Source organism: Zonotrichia leucophrys, chromosome 4A (genome assembly GCF_028769735.1).
Source record: "Zonotrichia leucophrys gambelii isolate GWCS_2022_RI chromosome 4A, RI_Zleu_2.0, whole genome shotgun sequence".
In the NCBI taxonomy this organism is placed as follows: Eukaryota; Metazoa; Chordata; class Aves; order Passeriformes; family Passerellidae; genus Zonotrichia; species Zonotrichia leucophrys.
This window is the reverse complement of record NC_088174.1, coordinates 15,854,369-15,878,233: the sequence shown is the minus strand read 5'-3', so window position 1 is coordinate 15,878,233 and position 23,865 is coordinate 15,854,369. Positions and strand designations below refer to the sequence as shown.

Below are 23,865 nucleotides of genomic sequence, written 5' to 3'. Positions count from 1 at the left end.
CAGTTCAAAGCAAATTAACATGTAATAGTACAGCATTCATTGTTCTATTAAGCACCCAAATATTTTTTGTCCTTTTGGGAATTTGCTGGTTTGAATTAATATTATTGTAACATGAAAATATTACATTGGAAATGTGTAGAAAAACACAACTTGGATAATTACAGAATCAATCCCACTTTTAAGAGACCATTAAGACCAGCAGAAATTCCCAGAATTAAGGGGAGTATTGGTAGAAGATTTTCAAATTACTAAACCCCAATTAATTTCCAGTAGTAAAAGAGAGTAAGCAAAGTAACATCAGGCTTACTATAATTATAAATCTTTTATTATTGTTGTTATTTAGATTCCCAGCATCTTTTTTTTCGTAAGTGTGACGTTTTTAAGTTTTATCATTTTGGCTTGGTTGCTAAATAAAGAATCAGATTTTCTTACAGACAGTAGCAAATTACTTTTATTCTGGGCAAGATGTGATTGAAAATAATCTGAGGTTTTTGCAGGAAAATCCAAGAGATACAGGCACAAAACCTAAAGTATCTCTACAGGTTCAACTGTTTGTTCACTCAGTTATGGATTAAATGGGTTTATTTTTTCGTTCAGCACAGCAAGACTTGCTTTTATTATTTGCTACCTAGTTCCACAAAATCACTGATTGCATTTATTAGAACCCATTATTTTTTTGGTGGTGGTGCCTGTTCTACCAAACCACTAAAATATCATAGATGTAACCAGAATTAAATAATCTGCTTCTGGAAAACATTGCTTACTGAGAGATTTAGATGCTGATAAAAGGGAACTAATAATTTCCACACCCTATCCATAAATTACAACACTCTTGTAAATTCTGCTAAGAATCTGACATTGAGATTAGCTCTGCTGCTCCTCCAGAGGGCTGCACAAAGTTCTGATTATTTCAGAGAGGTTTAACAAAGGAAGCAATCCTTTTATCACACATGGACACAGCAATTTGGGCAAGTTCAGCAAAGATATTCTGATCATCACCAATATTTTTGTCTTTTAGGTTATTTAATGCAGCTCTCACTTCACACAAAAAACCACTACGCTGTAATTTTTTTTCAACACCCTTTAAAGTTCTTTTACAAATGCTACAGGTTTTTCATCAAGCAGATATAAAATCCTGATGTTTAAACTCCTGGTTTTATCTCAGACACTCTCACTCAATCCATCACAGAATACATCTTCAATGATAAAACTCTCCACACACTTTCTGGAGAAGATGAAATAGTCTGCAAACTTTTTCAATTTTTTTTTTCTTAGGGAAAGGAAGTGGGATTGCTCTTTGAGTGAGTTTTACATTATTTTCAGGAAGTTAAAAAAAAAAATAAGCATCATCACCGTTCTGAGGAATTGACTGTTTTCAAGATTTCCAGGCACCTTTTCACTTTCTATTTTAATCCATTTGCAAAGAATTCACATACATTTTAATGCTTACAAAAATATATTGTTGGAACACAGAGTTTTTTCTTCCAACATTTTATCATTTGTATGTACCCAGAGATGCACTGATAAACCAATATTCCAGTGTTTTCACCAGGCTCAGTGTTTATACAGGTTCTTGATATAGATTGGAAGCCATGAAATTTATTTAAACATGTAAAACAGTAAAGAAACTATTTATAAAGAGGTAAATAGAGAATGGAAGAAAATTCAGATCTTTAGTAAAATGTTCAGAGAAATGATAAGAGAAAAAAAAATTATCCAGGGCACTGTATTAAAAAACAAACAAAACAAAAAAAAAAAAGAAAAAAAAAAGAAAATAAAAATTCCCCAAAACCTTGCACTGAAGAGTTGCACCAGAAGTGTAATGAAGGCAGAAAGGTACCATGGAACAAATAGAAAATAACAAACCCAGTCCCCAGATCACCACGATGAGGGCTGCAGAAATGAAAGGTAATTATTGTCAGGCATTTCTGAGCTCCCTAAGCAGCCACAGCTGCCATAAGGACACGAGCCAAGAAACAGTGATGGATCAGAAAACTCTGCTGTGCCATCTGCCACACCACAGTCACTGCACCTCAGCTGCTGAAGTTTCAGGGGTAAAACTCAGCCCCAGTGCAGAGAGCACCAAGGTCCTGCACAGCCAGGCACAGGCCTGAAAACAGAGCTGAGATTATCCCCAAACTCTGTCTGCAAAGTCTTCATTCCCTCACTTACTCCCCAGTCTATATAACTTCTTACTTCAAGTCACAGAATCTGTCTGAGGCACTTTAAAAACAATGTAGTAATTCTTCAGCAGCTCTGAGAGATAACAAAATTCAGGCTGAAACAAATTGGTTCAGCAGTAAGGGGGTGCTGCTGACTGAAATGATTCAGAAAATAGAAAACAGGCAGCACTGGCACAATCTTCAATTAGGCACCGTGGATAATGTTACTGGAGCTATTATTTAATTTAACTACTAATAAAACTCTTTTCTATAATTGACTCAGCTTGGGCTAGCTCCGGAGAAGAGGGCTGTTCTTTGACTGACTTATCTAAGGATCTACAAAGAACTGAAGAATCATTTCCATCCTCTTGGATGAATCATTATCAGCAGCAGAATCTCACTTAGAGCACCTCACTTTGAAAAATGTCCTGGGAACTGCTGTAACATTTACATCTACCCCTCTGGTTCCCCCTAAACAAACCCAAAAAGGATTGCTAGGAAAGCCCACGTGCTGGATCACACACTTCAAAGCTTCTGGGTTTTCCTGCCCATTTACACTTGAAATTCTCCTTCCTTCAGTTCAATTCTGCCAGCTGTGATCAGTCAGGAACAGCCAGGAAATAAACTGTGGGCATTTGCTGTCAAACAGGGACAACCCTCAGAGCCCTCAGTGCACAGGGACAGACAGACAGGGCACTGGGAGCTGTGCTCTGTGCACAGGGACAGACAGACAGACATGGCATTGGTGCTGCACTCTGTGCACAGGGACAGACAGACAGACAGGGCACTGGGAGCTGTGCTCTGTGCACAGGGACAGACAGACAGGGCACTGGGAGCTGTGCTCTGTGCACAGGGACAGACAGACAGACAGGGCATTGGGAGCTGTGCTCTGTGCACAGGGACAGACAGACAGACAGGGCACTGGGAGCTGTGCTCTGTGCACAGGGACAGACAGACAGACAGGGCATTGGTGCTGTGCTCTGTGCACAGGGACAGACAGACAGGGCATTGGTGCTGTGCTCTGTGCACACGGACAGACAGACAGACAGGGCACTGGGAGCTGTGCTCTGTGCACAGGGACAGACAGACAGACAGACAGGGCATTGGTGCTGTGCTCTGTGCACAGGGACAGACAGACAGACAGGGCACTGGGAGCTGTGCTCTGTGCACAGGGACAGACAGACAGACAGAAAGGGCACTGGTGCTGTGCTCTGTGCACAGGGACAGACAGACAGACAGGGCACTGGGAGCTGTGCTCTGTGCACAGGGACAGACAGACAGACAGGGCACTGGGAGCTGTGCTCTGTGCACAGGGACAGACAGACAGACAGGGCACTGGGAGCTGTGCTCTGTGCACAGGGACAGACAGACAGACAGACAGACACAGCACTGGGAGCTGTGCTCTGTGCACAGGGACAGACAGACAGACAGGGCACTGGGAGGTGTGCTCTGTGCACAGGGACAGACAGACAGACAGGGCACTGGGAGCTGTGCTCTGTGCACAGGGACAGACAGACAGACAGGGCACTGGGAGCTGTGCTCTGTGCACAGGGACAGACAGACAGGGCACTGGGAGCTGTGCTCTGTGCACAGGGACAGACAGACAGACATGGCACTGGGAGCTGTGCTCTGTGCACAGGGACAGACAGACAGACAGGGCATTGGGAGCTGTGCTCTGCGCACAGGGACAGACAGACAGGGGACAGTGTCCCTTGCCCCCAGTAATGTCACAATTTATTCCTCAGCAAATATTTCCTGGTGTTTGGATAAGGATCCAAAACTCAACCACATTCTGCTGGTGTCTTGGGTGCAACATTTAACCAGCGCCCAGTCACTGAAAATTGGATTTTCATGGTGAATACAAGGGCTCTGAGCTCTCCAGGTGACCCTGAGTGTCTGCTAATCTCATACTCCAGCCACAGCTATTTTTTTCCAGTTTCCTGATTAGTCAGACCGTGCCTCTCCTTCATATTAGTTTGAAAGCTTTTCTGTCAAAACTGTGAACAAGTAAATTAACTAAAGGACAACTATGAGTAATCAAATCCTGAGGTTTGCAATTAATTAAATGAAATGGTGAGTCAGTGAACTGAAAAATGGTTTTATATTAAAACAAAACATTTAATTAAATTAACAGTCAACACATTGCAATTAATAATATTCAGAAGGAAAAATGAAACCCAGTTTAGCTGTGCCATATTATTTCAGTATAACAGTCAGGCATTGTGCATTGGCTTGTTTTTTATTTGCATTCAAAGCTGCTATGGGTCAAGCATGCTGTGCTAAAAGAGCAATGATAAAATATCTGGTTCTATGAAATGTCAGTATGAGAGACCATATTGCCAACAGTGAAAACAATCCTGAAACCTCCAACAAATTAGGCTTTCCAAGACTGAAAAGGAACACTCACTTTAATTAAAATTAATAAGGGAATACATATAATATGCTTTACATTTTCAGAATGCCTGCAAAATTTTACTAATTAATTAATTTTCAAAATCAGGCTGGGATGTGAAGGCTTCTCCCGCTGAAATGAATCATCCCTGCTTAGTGATAAATAGGGAGGCAAAACCCAGCACTAACAAAGGACAGTGAAACTGAATTCTTGGATAAGAACAGTAAAATGCCCAAAGCCTTAAAGCAGTTTGGAGATGGGTCCAAACTCCTAAATTTTGTTCCTGCAGATGTTTTTCATGTTTGTGAACAGACTCAGCAGCAGCTGGAAGGTTTATCTGCAGTGCATGTCCTGTTCTCAGTGGTCAGTGAAGGTGCCCTGGCTGCCACCTGGGAATGGGCACAAAAATCCCTCAGTGCATCACCTGAGAGCCCAAGGATGGAAGCAGTGAGTAACTGGGGAGTAACTGGTGAGTAACTGGGGAGTAACCGGGCACTGCAGGCTGGGATGGATGTTGGGGAGCTCTGTGTGGGCTGGGCTGTGGGAGCATCACCCCAGAGCCAGGAGGGCACCAGAGCCCAGGCTGGAACCCAGGACACCCCTGAGACCCTGCCCAGCCCAGAGCCAAAAATGCAGCCCAACACTGGAGCTTCCTTCAGGTGCTCTTACACCTGCAGCCAGTTCTGATATTACAACCATATCTCAAAAATATGTGCTTTCCCATTTTGCAACAGGAAAACTGACAAATGACAGCATGAAGTGGTTTTTTCAAGGACAACATTTGAAATTCTGCATTTATCATGCTGCATGATCAAAGTAAAAGAGAAAATGAAGACTCCTTGATTTATCTTAATGGGGCTTGGAGCAACCTGGTCTAATGGAAAGTGTCCCTGCCCATGGCAGGGGTGGAATGAGATGATCTTTAAGGTCTCTTCCAACACAAACCAATCTGGGATTCTTGGATTCTCTAACCAGTTAATAAAAGTTGAGAAACTACTTTAGATGATCCTTATCAAAACATTTCAGACAATACTTAAAAAATGTTGAGTGGCCTAACATTTTTAAATACCACCACTTCAAAATGTCAAAAACATTATTATACTATGGCAAAAGAATCCTACTGAGGGGGAAAATAATCCAAACAAGTATTACTCATATTTATCAGGAATTGTGAGAAATTAATCTTTCACAGAGAAGCTGCAGTCATCTTGAAAATGTCACAGTCTTTCCTGGAGGGACTTGATGCCCTGCTTTTGTGCAGCCCCTAAAAATTCCCCAGGTACCTTCCCCCTGTGCAGCTGCTGATGGGGACAGACCCACGGACAGATCTCCATCCCACACAAGCAGGGGTGCTGGGGAAAACACTGATAATGTCATTTAAAGACTTTGCCAAATGCTCAAGGGATCAGAATTGGCGTTGCACAAATGCTTCTGAGCTTCTGACACTGCTGCATTTTGCAATCCTGGTAATTTCTGTTTAACATGGTGTGCTTGCTCACCCCACTTTAAAATACAATTTCATGCAGAAGTTCACATGAGCATAAACAAGATTAAAACCTCCAAACATCCAAACATCCCTGCTACTCTGTGCAACAATTCACAGAAGCAACAGGTTGTCACTCTCTAATTTCACACAAATTTAGACAGTACCAAGAGCCTTGATTTTTACAAAATCAGAGGGTCTGCTTTAAACATGGGGAGAGTTCCAGATGCTTTCACTCCATGTCTGTCTCTATTATTTAAGCTTCTCACACCACTCATAACCTCTGTCCTGATCTTATCCTCCCTGACATCCACCTGAAACACTGGAAACATTTTTAATGTGAACATTTTCCATCAAATACCTGGGATATTTCATGCCCTCCATCCACATGAGGAGATGCCGACCCAAGAGCTGTCAGATTTCCCCTCTAGACCCAAGGGGCTCAGTTAGGAGCACACAGAAATTTTAATTCCAGATTTGTGCCTAGATCTGTAAGATGAGCACTCCTGTTCAAGCGGCTGCACAGCAAACCCAGCTGTGGATTTCACAGTTGATTTCCTATCCAAAAAGGCACCTGCATCCCATGTGAAACCAAACTGCAGCTTCCCCTCTTGGAGGGAAACGGGAACATCAGAACTTCAAAAGCACTGAGAGGGTTACACTGCTTTTTTTTTCCATAATTCTTACAGCGGGTCTCATGAGAATTGATTCATTTTGTGACATTTTCTGCTCTTTTTTACAATCACTGTCATGAGAATGATTTGTCAAGGCTCTAATGCCTAATACTTTTAGTATTCTGCACTAGTGTGACCTTTACCTGCTTCTGTGTATTTGATTGACTGACCACCCCACTGTGGATGTGCAGCTCTCAGAAGATGGAAACACAACCCAGACACAGCAGCCACTGAATTATCACTGAAAAACCACAACCCCCTGATAACTTCTACATTCCTCAGGGCACACCTGATGTGATTTAGTTGTATCATTGAAACTTTTTGACACAAAATGGGAACTTGCAATATGGAGTGTGTTTAAACAGTGTTTTCAAACATCAAGAGAGTGATAAATTTATGCATAAGGACTCTGATTTCCCTAAGCTGAATTAATGTTCATAATCACCCAAACTCTCAAACTATCTGCTTATGCTTTCATAATGCTGCCACAGACTAAAGATTGCAATTCTATGAGATGAGGACTTAAAAAATTAAAAATTAAACCAGAAATGTGTTAAATGACCTCCCTGAGAGCAACACAAAAGAAATTCCATTTACAGGAAAAAAATATTAACTCCAAAGTGCTAAACATTCAGGAGTCACAGGAAAGAATGGTGGTTACCAACAATATCAGCTTCTGACTGGAGGACTCTCTTATCCATTTTAGAATATTCTTGGGTTCCTGGGAACTCAAAATTATGTTATCAATGTATCAAACCTCACAGTCCTCATATTGATCATGCACAATCTGTTACTCCTCTATAACCACACAAGTCTGCCATGGTGCACGTGCTGCCATGTGAAATCAGAATTTGCTGTTGTTTCTTTTTTCTCCCCATTTATTCCTTTCCCATTACATCAGTTTCTGTGAGCTTCAAGCACCTGTCCATGAGCAGTAATGAGAGAAGGGAAATGGCAGAAGTTTCTGGAAGTGCTTTCAGCTAAGTACCAAAAAGTCTGAAATCACTCACAGCTTATCTGGAGCTGGCGCAAATCTCTTGAGTTTGTAAAATTAATTGGGCTGGAAGGTCTTCAGGGAATCAGGATATCTTTGTGAGTGATTTCAAGCTACTTCCTACTTGTGACAGGAAAACACCACACAAATATTTGTTTTGTATCAGATGACACATGGCAGCTACACCCCAGCTGTCTCCATCCACACTTTTAAAATGGTGCATTTCAAGGATTTTGAGTTCCATAAATTCATCATGCTAAAATATTTCACAAAAAAAAACCTCAACACACTGCCAGGATCAGCACTGCTGGTAGAGGCTGGATTGTTAAATTATGGTTTGCAAATGTGTAGAATCATCCCCTACATGCTGCTGCTTCCACATGAGCCATTTTCGGGACTCTGCCAGAACAGAAATGGAATGCTCTGATCACACACAACTCTTGGTTACTTAAGGCTGAGAAATCTGTGGCCAGTTCATAAAACCCACAAAAATATTATGCTTATTTCTTGAAGCACAATAATCCAAGCAATGAAAAGAGAGAGCCCAGACACTCCTCTCCAAATGGCATTTAATTAGCACAACCTCAAAAGATTCAAGTTTGAAAGCAGCATCTCTTAGGAACAGAAATTCCAGGAATGCTCTTCTGAGACCTATAACCACTCTGCAATCCTGGCTGTTGAATTAAAGCAAAATATTCATGCTTTAAGATCATCTGAAAACCCACAACTTACTCACAGTGAAAAATATTTGGGGATGGCATTAGGGGATCTCCAGCTTCAAGCAGAACCTATCACATTTACACTCACTGGAATCGGACAAAATGTGTAGAATGTAGTGCACAAATGTATTTTCCTGGAATAGCCAATCCCCAGATGAATACTCCATTAATTGCTCAGTGTAAAATAAAATAACATTTGTGGGAGCAGGGATCTCTGCCTCTTCAGATGAGGACTCCACCGACTGCCACAATATGATCTCTTTATACACTTTTGGCTCAACAGCCCTGTTGGGTCTCTGGTTTGTTTCCCATTTCAGGGAGTGAAAAACCACATTCCCCCAGAGCAGCCACAGCCTGACCTCCACACAGAGCTCAGAAATGCAGATTTGCCCCCAAATCCCCTCCAGCAGGGCTGGCTGTGGCAAGAAGGACCCTGTGGTACCTCAGGGTGAGAACCACGGATTCTCCTCTGGAAGAAGGAAATGAGATGCTCTGGATGAGTTCCTTCGGTTCCAGCAGGGTCTGGACAATGCACAGGACAAAAATGCTGAGGAAGGAGAGGCTCCATGCCCTGCTCCAGCCTGCACAGCCAATTCCTGCGGCAGAGCTGCGCCGGTGATGGGGCTGCTGCGGGCGGTGATGGATTTGTGCAGCCCCCGAGAGCACAGGGAAATTGAGGAGGCTGCAGGGCCAGGCTGAGCTCCAGGAACGGCCAGAGCACAGGAACACAAACAGCAGAGCCCTGCTTTCCTCTGGGGCAGGAGTGAATGACTATTGATCCCCCAGCCAGAGTGTGAGCAATGCGATCACGGAGGACTGGCTACCTTTACTTTCTTTTCTTCAGCTTTTTTTTTTACTTCTGATCATTCTCTGTTTTTAAGTTACTTTCCTGCAGCTTTGCTGAAGCTTATTCATGCACATTTACTTGCACAAATAACACAGGAGACAAGTAATTTAGTCCCAATAGGTTAATATCACCTTTGTTTATGAAGTTATGCCAGAATAGCTATTTCCATTTTACGCTGCGCAAGGTAAAGAACATTTTTCAAAGCTGAGACACTGACTGGAAGCTTATTTTCTTGTTCCAGGTGGTGAATAAAAATAACACGTAGAAGATGAACTACACCATTTTTAAAATCTTAAAGGATGTGTCTCTACTCATTGGTCAAGCTGAATTAACTTCCAGCCTCCAAGCCAAATGCAGGCTCGAGGAGGAGAGGAATAATTTAGTTACTGAATTGAAACACTGAGTAATCTAAAATTATGCAAATATTCTCTTTGCCCTTGCAAATCTTTACACAGGAACTCTACTGGTCTTTACTCCTGAGTTTGCACCAGTATAGCAGTTTCATTTTTTCTAGAACTATGGCAACAAACATTTTTAGCTCAGGTTTTGTGCAATTATTTCAGTAGTCAAAGTATGTTCATATTTTAAAATAGATTCTCAGGATTTTTAAAATTGAATGAAATAAATTTACTTTAAAAATAAAACTGAATTAAATATAAATGATGTCCAAGATGTACTGAGATATTTTTATTAAACTTAGAAAAATACTGCAGGTACCCTTCATCCTGCTTTTCCAGAATTCTACATTATATAACTAACCCCTTGCTAGCATTCCTTTTACAACTGTTGTACTCTGCAGTCCTCAGCCATTTCTCAATATTAATACTGCAGTTTTTGCAGCTGTTTAGAGCTGAGAGGTTTAAATCTACTTTAAGGCACTTCCCACATTGCTAAATTCATTATTATAAAGTTATCTAGGTAATATTCCAATGTATTCCCAGTAAGCATTTAACTCTGGTTTTAGAAGCTTAACATCTGTCAATTCTGAAGTTTATTAAAGAGACAAATACTGCTTCTTCTATAGATATTCCTTTTAAATAAATCTTTTCTGTATTTATGTACTATATCCTTTAATTGACATTTCCCTAATAGTAGCACTACATTGATAAGAATAGATCTAAGAGACATTTATCAATTAGTATCTGAGCAGCTCAGTATGCTAAACAGAAATCCTAACTGTAATTTCATTCCCCTGCATATGTTTAGGAACTGATATGTATTTGAGAAAACCTACTCACTTCCCTTGGGCTGGATGTGACACAGACTCCCCTAATGTGAAGGAACTTAAAGATGACCAAGAAACTTATTTATATTCACTTCAGGAAATAAATAATTTGTCCTTACTTCTTTCAAAAAGCCACCAAACTGCTCATACTTGAGGAGAAAATTAACCCCTTTACTGATTAATCACTAGGCAGCTTTGACTGGTGAAGAGAAAATTGTATTACAAATGAACAGCTACCTGTTATCAAATTACAAGGCATTTCCATCAAAGGGCCCAAAAATGCAGCACATTGACCAGTTAACCTGTTTGCACTGACCTGGGGGGATTTTTCCAGTTAACAGCTTCTGAAGAATGCTGCCTTTTGATTCTTGTCTCTGACACAAAAATGATTGTCCCATTTAGCCACTGCTCTATCACATACATCAGAGAATCCTATTTACTCACACGCTACTGGAACATTAAAACACAATACTGTGATTGTCTCTGGAAGAAAATTCTAAAGATTGACTTTTTCCCTTTTTTTTTTTTTTTTTTGTACAGGGAGTAAGATCAAAAGCTAACTTTAATAGATGTTTGACTAAGGTCACACTCCTAGGAAATGGAACACTGAAGATGAAAGAGAACAAATAGATTTGGGTTTTGATCTCAGCCAAATCCATTTGGCATTGTTTAGCTTTTATAAAATACTTCAACTTTAGGCCCTGTCTGACTAAAATGAATTGGTTGAAGGTTTCAATAGTTTGGTAAGACTTTAACATCTACCAACATTTGGAAAAACATCTGAAGTATCTGACCAGGTTTTTTTCTTACTGGAATGACGTCAGGTCAATTCTAAATACTTATTTTGTTAAGGCTAGATATATATATATAAACAATTTAACGAATATATTTTCCTAATTTTAGGCCAATTTAAGAGTTACCATCCACTGGTGCTGTAAAATCAGGACCACTGGTACTTCTAACAAGAAATTACAGGGGAAAGTGCAGGGCACTGAGAAAAGGTACTGGAATACTCAATTAAAAGAAGCAACTGTGTCCCTAACCAAGAGTGCAGATCAGATCCTTTCCCAAATTATTTCTTGGGGAAACACATTTGTAATCTAAACAGAAGTAAGAGAGGAATGGATTACAATCTACAAACTATTACTTTCAAATTTGTCAGCAATAATAGTGTTTGCTAACTGAAGACAACTTGCTTAATTAAGGAAAAAGATGAGATAACACTCATTAAAGCAATATGCTTAAATCATTACTATTGCTAGAAAAAATTAATTATCATTAGCCACCGGAAGAACTGCAGAAACCCCTAAACCACTTGGTGGGCTACAAACTTTCCAAAGGAGTTTCATGAGCAATGATAAAAAAGTCAGTGATGGCAGGAAATGCCCCAAGCCCAAGGTTCAAAACCTCAGTTTTAGCATTTTGATGAAAATTATTTACATAACAAATTATATTACAATAAAAATTACTGTGAGTTATGCAAACATTTGTCCTCAGAAGCTCTATAGAAATTATATAAAGGGAGGAATTTTCTGCTCTTACTTTCAAATTACTCTATCACTGTATTACAGCAGTGATAAGGAGCTGATAACAAAGCTGAGATATTTCTGAAGACACAGAGTCAGGTATTTATCATCATGAAAGGAGACACATCTCGCCAGAAGCACTAAAGGTAAATTAGGGAAGGAAGAGGTGATTCCCCCACACTTCTCTCAGTGCCTTTCTCCACCCCAAGGCACCTCGGCCGTTTGCTCTCCAGCCCCGAGCCACAAATTCACCCACACCAAATTCTTTATACTCTTCAGCTCTTAAGAAGTGAAAATATCTCAAGATTTCTCCTCTTTTGTTGTAGAAGGACATGGCCTATCACACCTTTTGCTGTTATTTATGACTTTCTGTACCACGATTCTGCTGCTGAGGCAAGAAGTGATTTGCTGAGCCCACCTGGCCGCCGAGATCTCTGCAGGGCAGGAGCTCTGCCCCTCCCAGGCACAGACACCTGCACCCAGCAGCGTTTCAGCTCTGGCACTCTCATACTGCAAATATTCACCTCCCTTCAGCCACTGAACCCACCTGCAGGACCTCGTCACACATCTCAGATAAACCTGGTTTGTTCCGCAGCACCTCAGCTCACCATCACCCAAAAAATCCCACCCTCACCTTCAGACCCCAGCCAGCACTGACCCAAACCTCAGCTTGTGACCTCAGGGTCAGTGACTGACAGGAAAATAATACAAATCTAAGAAGCCAACTCCACACCAACACAGAAGAGCTGTTCATCAGGGTTAAAATACCTTGATTTCAAGGACAGAAAACAAGGATGGAAGCAAGCTGGATATTAGCTTTGGTGTAAAGCTAATTTTAGATAAGCTGCTATCCACCCCACATGGAGGAGGTTGTATTATATATATATATATATATATGTATATATCATTAAGTAAACATATTCTTCCACTCTTAACAGTTTGATGATCAACACCCAATGTGGAATTCCTGCTTCTGCTCAGTTTTATTTCTCAAGCATTTTCAGTGCTTGCTTATTTCTCCAAGCACTGAAAATGTTTGATTCTTCTTTAAGCCAGGAATCTTTTCACTTCTCTACCCTTAAGACATGAAGCTCACAAAATTTCAATAAAAACTTTGTTTTAGCAGCTGAATGTTGGCTATTCTGCATATCCCTCAAAGGACACAAAACCCTACAATATTAATTATACAGCACATTTAGGCATCACCAAAACAGGTCTTGGTCTCATCCATTTCACTCTCCAGCAGCACAAACTGCATCTTGCTTTTTACCCATTTCCCAAATAAAATTAAGCTTATCTATCTAAAGATTAAACTGTGGGATTTGTGGTTACTGGCATTTCCAAAGAAAGAAGCTTAAAAAAATGTGCTAAAGGACAGAAAAAAATTGTAATCAAACTAATTAGCAGAATGCTATACAAGTTATTCAGATATATGGTAAATGAAGATATATCTTCAGTCTTCCAACTGTTCTGCTGGTAGGCTCAAGTTTCAAAATATTGTGCTTCTTAAACAATGAAATGAATAAATGCTTCATAATCTTTTGTGTCTGGTTCTGTGCAAGAAAAAGAATTTTTTAAAAACAAGAGTGTATTTATGGATAAAAATTAACTTCTATCAAATAAAAACCCAAAGACTACAAAGCAAAAATCAGAGCAAAATAGTGCTTGATTAATTTGGTTCTTAGTAGGAATATAAAAGGACCAGCCTGTGGAGGATATCATAAGACTGATTTATATTACAAACCCTGAACTATTGAGGTATATGCTTATATATCACATTTTATAAGAGGCATCATGGGATCACACCATCTGGTACAGAGACATCAATAACTGCACCTTTTAAAAAATAACAGCCAGAGACCGAAAATGATCACGGCGAGGTTTTCTTTTGTTTTCTTTTTATCTATGGAAATTTCCCAGGGAAAACCAGGAGCACAGGAAGGGGCAGCAGGAGCAAAGCCAGGCCTGGGGGGGCACAGGGGTCTCGGGGTCCCCACTCCCCCAGACCCTGCAGCCACATTTACTGAATTCATTGTTATTTTACTCTTGTCTGGATGATTAAATATTTTTGTCCTTGAACAGAAATATTTAGTCTCCAGTTTTAAGTGCAGAAAACAAACTCACAGCAGGAAATGAGTTATTTTTCCCTTCCTGAAAGAACTGGTAACATGATGAGCATAACACCAAACAGTGATGGGATGAAATGGTGTTTTAAACTGCAGAAATAACAAATCTATTATGAATAATTCCTACCAGAAACCCTGGAAACTGGACAACCTACTGCCAGTTCTTGTTTTATGCAGTGAAAACAGAAAGTTAAGAAGGAGATCTGTATAAGTGGATTTCTTTTGGATTTACTCACAACTTCCAGTTTCACTCACTCACAGAAGTGGTTTAGATTCTTGTCTTTCCTTTTTGGCCAAACTGAACAGGAGGCAAAGATGCAAAGATGGGCTGTCCCCTGACACATTAGGATTAATTATGAGGAAAAGTAAATGAGAACTATTTCATCTTCAAAGTGCTTTCCTAAGACATTAACATCTAATAACAGTATTAAAGTCACATTACAGGTCTTTAATCTGTGGCAGTAATAATGCTGTCTAGTTTAATAAAAATACTCATTAAAATAAATATTTTGGCTATCCACTTTTAGGAGTTAGCAAAACTGTATTACCACCAAGTTGAAGACACTTTGGGATAGTTCAAACTAAATTTTGAGAGCAGCACTGCTGCAGTAACAGCAACTTCCCTCTCCTTGCTTACCCATGATCTCCTAGAGAGAAATGAAACCAGCTTCATCAGGATTTCTCATGTCAATACTTTTAAAAAATAAAAAAGGAATAAAAGTTGTCATGAACCTTAAAGCAGTAACTAAGTACATAATCACAAAGAAGCAGAGCTCAGGAATTGGGCACAGCGCCTACAAACCTGACGGGCACAGATGGGGCAGTACCCAGCTCACCCACAGATATTCCTCACCAAATTCTATTGCAATTCCAGCAGAGGGACCGGCTCTGTTTCCAAACTGCAATAAGATAATTGCTGTTTCACCAGGAATGGAATCTTTGAAGCAAGCAGGAGCTCCATGTCAAAGATTCCTGCCCAAGCAGAGTGACACAGGTTACTGCTACCAACTCCCTCTGACACATCTCATGAAACAATTCACTGCTGAGGATATTTAAATGCCAGTAAATAATGTTCACTGCTATAAGAACTGCCCTTTTAATTTGCTAAGGAGTTTGAAAAGGCATCATAACTTCTTGCTGGGTTACATTTACAAAATTGAGTGTCAGCTTCCAAGTTTTGGGAGCTGTGATAGTTGAACATTCATCTGCAACACTGCAGGCACAGCATTAGCCAATGAGAGATTAATTAATTAAAGTCGTTTACCAAAAGTAAGAAATAAAACAAGCATATTTTTGCTGCTGGCTTCACAGAAAGTGCAATCAGCATTTTCAGAGTGCAAGGTAGTCTCTCTTTGTGATTGTTTTTGGCTGGCTGACATTCTCTTGCCAACACTGTGTTATTGCTTGCTCTTTTTTCCAACAATTATTAAACTGAAATAGCTGAAAGGCTTCTAAATAATATTCCAGCACTGCCTTAACTCAGGACTTGGAATTCCCCTGATTTTGTTTTATGAACTCTATGTCTCCTCTTCAGCCCTTTTTCCCCACCCAGCACCTTGGTACAGGGGCAGATGAGAACCTGGATAATCTCAATTACAGGTGATGGCAGATGAGGTGAGCTGGTACAAAGAACAATGTCTTTCATTTGAGATTTCTGCTCTTTATCTTTCTTGGAGAGCTCATTCCTGTTGGCCTGGACTGGTGCATTTGATGAATGGATCAGCAGCAAGGGTCTGTGTGAGCAAATGAGTAAGATGCACATCCCATCCCTCAAACCATAATGAAAATCTTTATGAGATTGGATTCATGCTTTCAGATGACCTAAGAATATGTTCCTGCTTTTTTACATATTGCAATTGAGTTATCCAGTGGCAGCATGAAGTGCCAGCACCAACCACTCCTGAGAGCTGGGAAGGTAACTCACACATGGGTGCTGCTATTTACAGACCTATTTAATATTAAATTAATTTTTAAAACTCCACAAAACAGGAGAAAGACAGACTTTTCTAATCACAAGTGTTACAAAAAATTTTTTGAAGCAACACAGCTACTGCCAAAAAAGCTGAAGTTTCATCGGCAGAAAAATGATCTAAATTACCACAAGTTGCTCAGTCTTATATGTTTTTTTTTTTTTTAATTAGCATGTAGTGAGACCACAGAATTGATCTACAAGAAATACCTGTCTATATATGAGAGGAAAGGACAACATTATTTCTGCTTAATTACCTGCACCCATACTCACACCTCTGTGTTGCCAGAACTGACCACACTTACCCCAGGTGGGATTTTCCTCCTCTAAACCTCACTCTTGTAAACTTGCTATTAATGACTAACTGTAGAAAAAGTTGCAGAGTTCTCCTTGATACCTTATGAGAAGGATCAAGGTGACTCTCAAAAACTTCTCTTGTCAAAGCTGTTATAGAAGTTCCCCCAAAACAGTTTATTATCACAAAAAAGAAGTATTTCTGAAGTTCTTGGTGAGTTTTTCATAGAAATGTATTACCTCTAAAAGCTGTTGGTTGATGGTTTAGTGACATGAACTGAAAATTATTCAGGAAAATCATTCACTTTCTTTGCTCAACCCATGTTGAGCTTTGCTCAAGCTTGTGCTTCCTCAGCAAGGCCATTGATTGATATAAATGATATTTAGCAGATGGAGATTAATTCTTTCATTCTTTTTTATTCATGATGGAAAAAGACCTAATTCTCTTTCAATTATTAAAAGTCAAGAATAACAAGACCCAAAAGAAGGTGAAAAAGTACAACAAAAATACATCTCAACTGTTATGGTCTGGACAATGAAATCCCAGAATATGATGAAGAATATACACAATCAGCACATAATTTATTGATTGCTCCTTCTCCAACGAAGGGCTATCAGCTAGTTTAAAAGTAAAATTACATACTAAAATAACAGCAGAGAGAGATAAAAATTATGAGGGTCATGCAAGGGGAAAAAGATGTATCTTCAGCAAAGATTTTTAAATGAGATGGAGAGTCAATGAGGCAGAGAAATACAGGAAAGCCCTTCCAAGCCAGAAAGAATTGCAGAAAAGCAGGTTCTTTTAGCATTAGCAGTGAAATGTGTAGGAGCAGCCTGGGAAAGAAAAGGAAAAAAATCAAAGCACACACTCCTGAAATAAACTGCCCTAATCCTGCTTTGGAGAATATCTATTAATTACATTACCACAATGGAAGTTGGCTGAAAGGCCAACAAAACCAGGAGAAGAAAATAAATTATTTGTGCCACCAGATGTGCTCACAGGTGACACAAGTGCAAAGCTGAGCTCAGATTGTGCAGAAGTCATGGGCTGCATCAGCCAGCCCTCCCTGAGCCTGGCAACCTCCTCCCCACATCCCAATCCCTGCCCTGCTGCCTGCACAGCACCTCCACAGGAAATGTTTGCTTCTACCAACATCATTAATGTCACCGATGTCCCTTCTGTCCCTGTGTTCTGCCCATTCCTGGTCACCAGGTCCAGCTGCTCCCACTCCCCTGCACTCGGGGTCAAAGCAGGAAAAAAGGCAAGAGGTGAAAGAAAAATGGCAAGTGCTTGACCACAGGAATAAAGTTCAAAGGATCTGCAGCAGTAGGCAGAAAGTTCAACATAAAAATGAAAACAAAAAGGTCATTTTGTAGCAGCAGGAATGAATAAATAAATAAGTGCTGGCGTAATTTTTTGGGTGTGGGATGGATTCTCCATCAGCGGGATCCCTGAGCTGTGGATTGCTGCCGCTCTGAGGCCCTCAGTGGATTTCTCAGCTGATATCTGAGCAGTGCTGCTCGCCTGAGGCTCGATGAGGATTCTCCAGATTCATCAGCGGGATCCCTGAGCTGTGGATGTGCCCCTCAGGCCCTGATGGAGCTCAGATGAGGGGCAGGCTGCTCCCAGCTGGGATTTCCATCCTGAGCGTGGATCCCTCAGGTTTGGGGTGGACTCCGTGCTCCCACTGATCCTGAGGCACGGATGGAGGCTCAGATGAGGGGCGGCTGCTCCGCTGGGATCTCACAGCGGATCCTGAGCTGGGACGTGCTCAGGCTGATGGAGCTCAGTGAGGCAGGCTGCTCCAGCTGGGATTCCATCAGTGGATCTGAGCTGTGGACGTGCCCCTCAGGCCCTGATGGAGCTCAGATGAGGGGCAGGCTGCTCCCAGCTGGGATTTCCATCAGCGGGATCCCTGAGCTGTGGACGTGCCCCTCAGGCCCTGATGGAGCTCAGATGAGGGGCAGGCTGCTCCCAGCTGGGATTTCCCAGCCCAGGTGACACAGGAGGGTTTCACACATGGCCAGCAAGGTTCCCCAACACACTCCTGTCTGCAGCCCAGGCCAACAGGCTGCCCCTGCACTGCAGATTTACCCCACAGAGTGTAAAATCCATTGTGAGAGACCCAGAATCATTCCTTAGAATCTGGCAGAATTTGTATGTAAACAGACTGCCTCAATAATTATGTACACAAATAGTTATTCTGGGGTTTTAATGATAAACTTTTTATGAAAAATTATTCTGATGGTCTGTTTAGTGGCACATGTCCCCCACAAACATATTTCTCTAGAAAAACATATTTAGAGCAGGCAAGAAGGTTTAAACCTGCACCCTAATGGCTGGTTTGTATAAAATGTATTAAAATTTTCAGTGTGCCTCATGACCACAGGAACTCTGGTGCCAGCCCTTCAATGTGTGAGCTCTGGCACTGTGAGGACACAGAACTGCCCAGGCCATCCCCACAAGGAGTGGGAGAAAGCTCCTCATGCAGGGCTCCATCCTGGGACACACCAGCTCAGCCCCCACAATTACACCCCACGTGCTCCAGGTGAAATGCCAAACACTAAACAAGAATGAATTCTGTTTCTAGAGAATCTAATGTAGTGACTGAGAATATGGCACTGATTTACACATAACTTTTCATAACAATAACCTTGTAGATGTATTTGAAGAGCAGACAATGACAACACCAAACTGAGCTGTTTTCAAACATTGCTTGACTGTTTTTCCTTCCATTGTCAAGTGCAACGAAACAAAAAAATACAAATTATTCAACTGTGAAATCGTATTTAAATCTAAGACTTTCTCTGGCTGCTGGAACACCTCAGCCCAAGCTGCAGAGCAATTCCCCAGCCTGCACAATTTGGATTTAATTCAGCTGAAGGCGCTGTGAGCCTGCCCCAGCCCTGCTGTGGCCACAGATAGGGATGGCAGGGCAGGCCCAGGACTGCATTAGCCAGGCTGTGAGCAGCTGATGAGCTGTGCTGATTCATTTCCAGCCACATCTACTTGGACACGATTGGGTTTCAGTCCTTGACCTACGGAATTTTAAGCATGGCTTCACTCATATTAGAGATTTTGTATATAGACAAAATAGGGATTATGGATGACTTCTAAGTCAGCAGGAAAGAAAGTCCTTTATAGTCAGGATTATTTATTGTACTGAAGATTTGTTTAACAACAAAAATTAAAAAAAAATCCTTCCCAACTCAACTGTAAATTAAGTTTAAAGTTGGTAGAACTTATTGTTAAGTACATAAATAACTGAAGTGGGGATGTGTACCAGAATTTAAATATATAGAGACCAACACTTTCTCCTATGAATTCTTCTATCAGAAATAAAAAACCTCCCATTTCTCATTTTCAGTCTATTCCTCTCTCCTGTTTCTTTCAGTGACCAGCTCATACCTTGTTTGCTGGAAAAGCCTGAAAGAGGAGCCTCACAATGATAAATAATTATTAGATTAAGGAGAAATTACAGCACATGAGAAATCCACTGAATGGCTGAGGTTGGGCAGGAGCTCTGGAGATCACGCAAGCCCAACCCTCCCTTGGGGAGTCAGCTGGAGCAATTTCCCAGGACAGATCCAGGTGAGCCTGGGGATGTGCAGGGATGGAGATTTCAGCCAGGGAGCTCCAGTGGCCACCCAGCCCTCCCAGGTCTCCAGGGGAAAACATCCCTGCCCCAGGGCTGATTATCAGTCAAACTAAAAATCTGCACTGAGAGCAGGCAAAACTATTCACATGACAAAGAAGGAAGAGCCACATTGATGCAGAAAAAGCACAATGATTTAGCTAATGAGCACTAACAGAAAAACAGAGCATGGAGTGTTCCACCAGATCTCACCTGTGCTAAAGCACCAACTCACTTCCAACCATCTGTCTCTGCACTACACCCAGAAAATGCAGATTTCTTGTGGAACACGTGGGAAAGAACACTGTCCCTGAAACTGAGCACCCAGAAATGCAGATTTCACACGTGGTAAAGAACACTGTCCCTGCAACTGAGCCACTGTCCTCATCTCTGTCACCAGCTCTGGCCCCGTCCCATGACAGGAGAGCACAGACACAGAACCTCTGCTCGTTTTCCCAAAGTCAGCCCTCAAAGTTAACCCTTCCTCTGCTTGGCACAATTAAATAATTCCTACAATTGTAACTTCAGATGTATTTGTTAGCAAATGCTATCCAATGAGCATTTTCCTTTCCCAGAAGAAAGTTTCTCAATCACATAAATAAGGTAAACAAATGTTTTAGATGACAGCAGAAAATCAAATTCACATTTGTTAATAACCACGGGGTTAAAATAACACCACTTTTTTTTTTATTTCAAGTATGGGTATTTATATGACAAAATAGGTCATTTAATTCCATGTATTTAATTTGAATTGTGATTACAGTGCACTAACTTGTGGTTTTCCTCACCATGACGTCCCTAAATCAGTGACAGTGGAAAAGTGCTAAGAACACATCAGGCAAACAAACCAGGGAGGCTGCCAAACAGCCAGAAAGCTAACTAGGCAAACCTGGCAATACTTAAATACCTAAGTTTGCTGATAGACTATCTCAATTGCTCAAGAGGAAATCAAATTCATATCAGAAAATACTATCTGGGTTAAAAATAATATTTGTAATAAAACTTATTACATATATGTGTATTATATAACATGTATATTATATATTATATTTGTACATACATATATACATTATATATGTACATTATATATCATATATCATATATATTTTATATATGTATATATAGGTTTTTTTAATCTGATTTTTGCTTTTAACCCCACAATAAGAGAAATGGAAGGAAAAAAACAAATTGCATTATAATGGAGGTCAAAAGAGCCACCCTGCATCTATGATCCCTGTGTGGTATTTCAGCTCAAGAGCTCCAAATCTCTGTTTCACCTGGGAATGACACCAGCCCTGTTTGCCCCCTGTACCTTGGTGCATTCATGAGCCAGAACCTCCTGCAGGAAAACAACCTGGGCTGGGAAAGGCCCAGCCTGGGGAGGAGGAGGAGAAACAGCAATTGGAGGATGTCACAACTGCACCTCCAGCCCCTTCAGCCTCACACATGATTGCTGCAGCTTCAAGATTCCATGGTACATCTTTAATTGTGGGCATTTAGCAGACTGCCTCTTATTATTAAGATACTGCTGAATTTTATTGTCAATGTGGCCACAGGACAAGGCTAATAATTACCAGCACCAGAAGCAGCTTGTGGTTTTATATTACATTGAGGTAAATTACACTGGAATTAGAGTGGATTACTTTTATCAAATGGGGAATAAGCTGTTAATTAACTCCCTGCTGTAGCAATCTTTTTCTGAGCTTGCAACTGTTATTAGCTCTAGATTAAACTGTTGAATTAATTTCCCACTTACTTACTATTTCAAGAGTTTTTAATTTACCTGGCAGCAGTTTTAATGGGAAATTGTATTAGTGAGCATAAATTGTTTTTGGGAAGGGTAAACAGTTTGTGATAATGTTTATTAAGTCGTTTTGTTTGAGCAAAAATATAATTGCAGTTTTAATTAGTGCATGCTTGTTGGAGTATTAGGTTTGAGATTACATTATGGCATTGTGGGGAAACAGTGGCCCAGGTAATCCCAACATTTATGAGAGAGAGCAAAGGGAAAAGCTGGGTCAACACTGCCCAGCCCTGGGGGTGCACAAAACCACACACAAACACTCAAATTCAACCAACACACACTCAAATTCACACAAATACACACCTAAATTCACACAAACACTCAAATTCACACAAACACACACAAACACTCAAATTCACAAACACACACCCAAATTCACACCCACACACACAAACACTCAAATTCAACCAACATACACTCAAATTCACACAAATACACACCTAAATTCGCACAAACACTCAAATTCACACAACACACACCCAAATTCACACAACTACACACCTAAATTCACACAACTACACACCTAAATTCACACAAACACTCAAATTCACACAAACACACACAAACACTCAAATTCATACAAACACACACCTAAATTCACCCAAACACACACAAATGCTCAAATTCACCCAAACACACACACTCAAATTCACACAAACACACACACCCCTAAATTCACACACACACCCAAATCCACACAAACACACACAAATGCTCAAATTCACAAACACACAGCTAAATTCATACACACATACACTCAAATTCACAAAAACATACACCCAAATTCAGACACACACCCAAATTCACACACACACCCCCAAATTCACACACACACCCCCAAATTCACCCAAACCCACACCTAAATTCACCCAAACATACATAAAACCTCAAATTCACACACACACACAAACACTCTATTCACACACACCTAAATTCACCCAAATTCACACTGAAATTCACTCAAATTCACACAAACACACACAAATTCACCCAAATTCACTCAAATTCACACAAGCACACACACCCCTAAATTCACACACACACCCCCAAATTCACCCAAACTCACACCTAAATTCACCCAAACATACACAAAACCCTCAATTCACACACACCGAAATTCACTCAAATTCACACAAACACACACAAATTCACCCAAGCACACACTCCCACGGGCCCAGCGGGTTCAGCAAAGGGCCGGGTGGTCTCTGAGCTCTCTCCCCCTGCTCAGCCTCACCCCTGCTCTCCCCACTCACCAGGCCCCTGTATTTTTCTCTCTGTAGCAGAAATTCCCTCCTTGAGAAGGATTTCCAGGACCTGGACATGGAAGACACAATTCAGCTCCAAAGTGACCTGGGAAAGGGAAGCTCCCCATCTCCAGGCGCTGAACTGTGCAACCCCCTGGCTGCCAGGCTGGAAAGAGCATTTTCTGATCAAGGTTTGGCTGGAAAAGCATGATCTGGCACCAGATATGGGTGCAAGCAACTCCATCACAGCCTAAAACCAGCCACAAACACAGAACCCAATTAACATTTGCTCTTGGGCTTTGTTTCCCTCCATCAGCACTTTTTTCCATAGTGCATTCAGGGTGTGGTCAATGATAGAAACCATTAAATGTTCTTCAAAAAGTCTGTAAGATGGCTTTTTTTAATCCAAACATTAACATAAAAATGTTCAACTGAAGTTTATTCAATTAATTTTGGTTCTCAATTTATCAAGATTTTACTATTCATGCAAAGGAAAATGAGAATTAAGATGCAATGTGCTGACATGGAGTGGAGTTTTACAGCCTTTTTAATACAGATGTAATTTTAAAAATAATAGGTTTAAAATAGTAAAAAACCAAAAACTAATAGTTTTGCTAAATTACCTTTTTATTACATGGTTTCAATTAGCATTCCCTCATCCTCCCACCCAACGTGCAGATTGTTCTCTCGTTGCTCTGAAGGAAATTATGAGATGATAGAAGTACAGAAGATACTTCAACCAAATGTTAGAGCCTCAATTGAAAACACAAG

At 40.8% G+C, this 23,865-nt stretch overlaps 1 protein-coding gene across 6 annotated transcripts in view; it reads right to left on the bottom strand.

Moving 5' to 3' along the window:
* DACH2 (dachshund family transcription factor 2) overlaps window positions 1–23,865 on the bottom strand; it is a 242,185-nt gene that overhangs the window by 84,140 nt on the left and 134,180 nt on the right. The gene's annotated exons all lie outside the window — the stretch shown is intronic.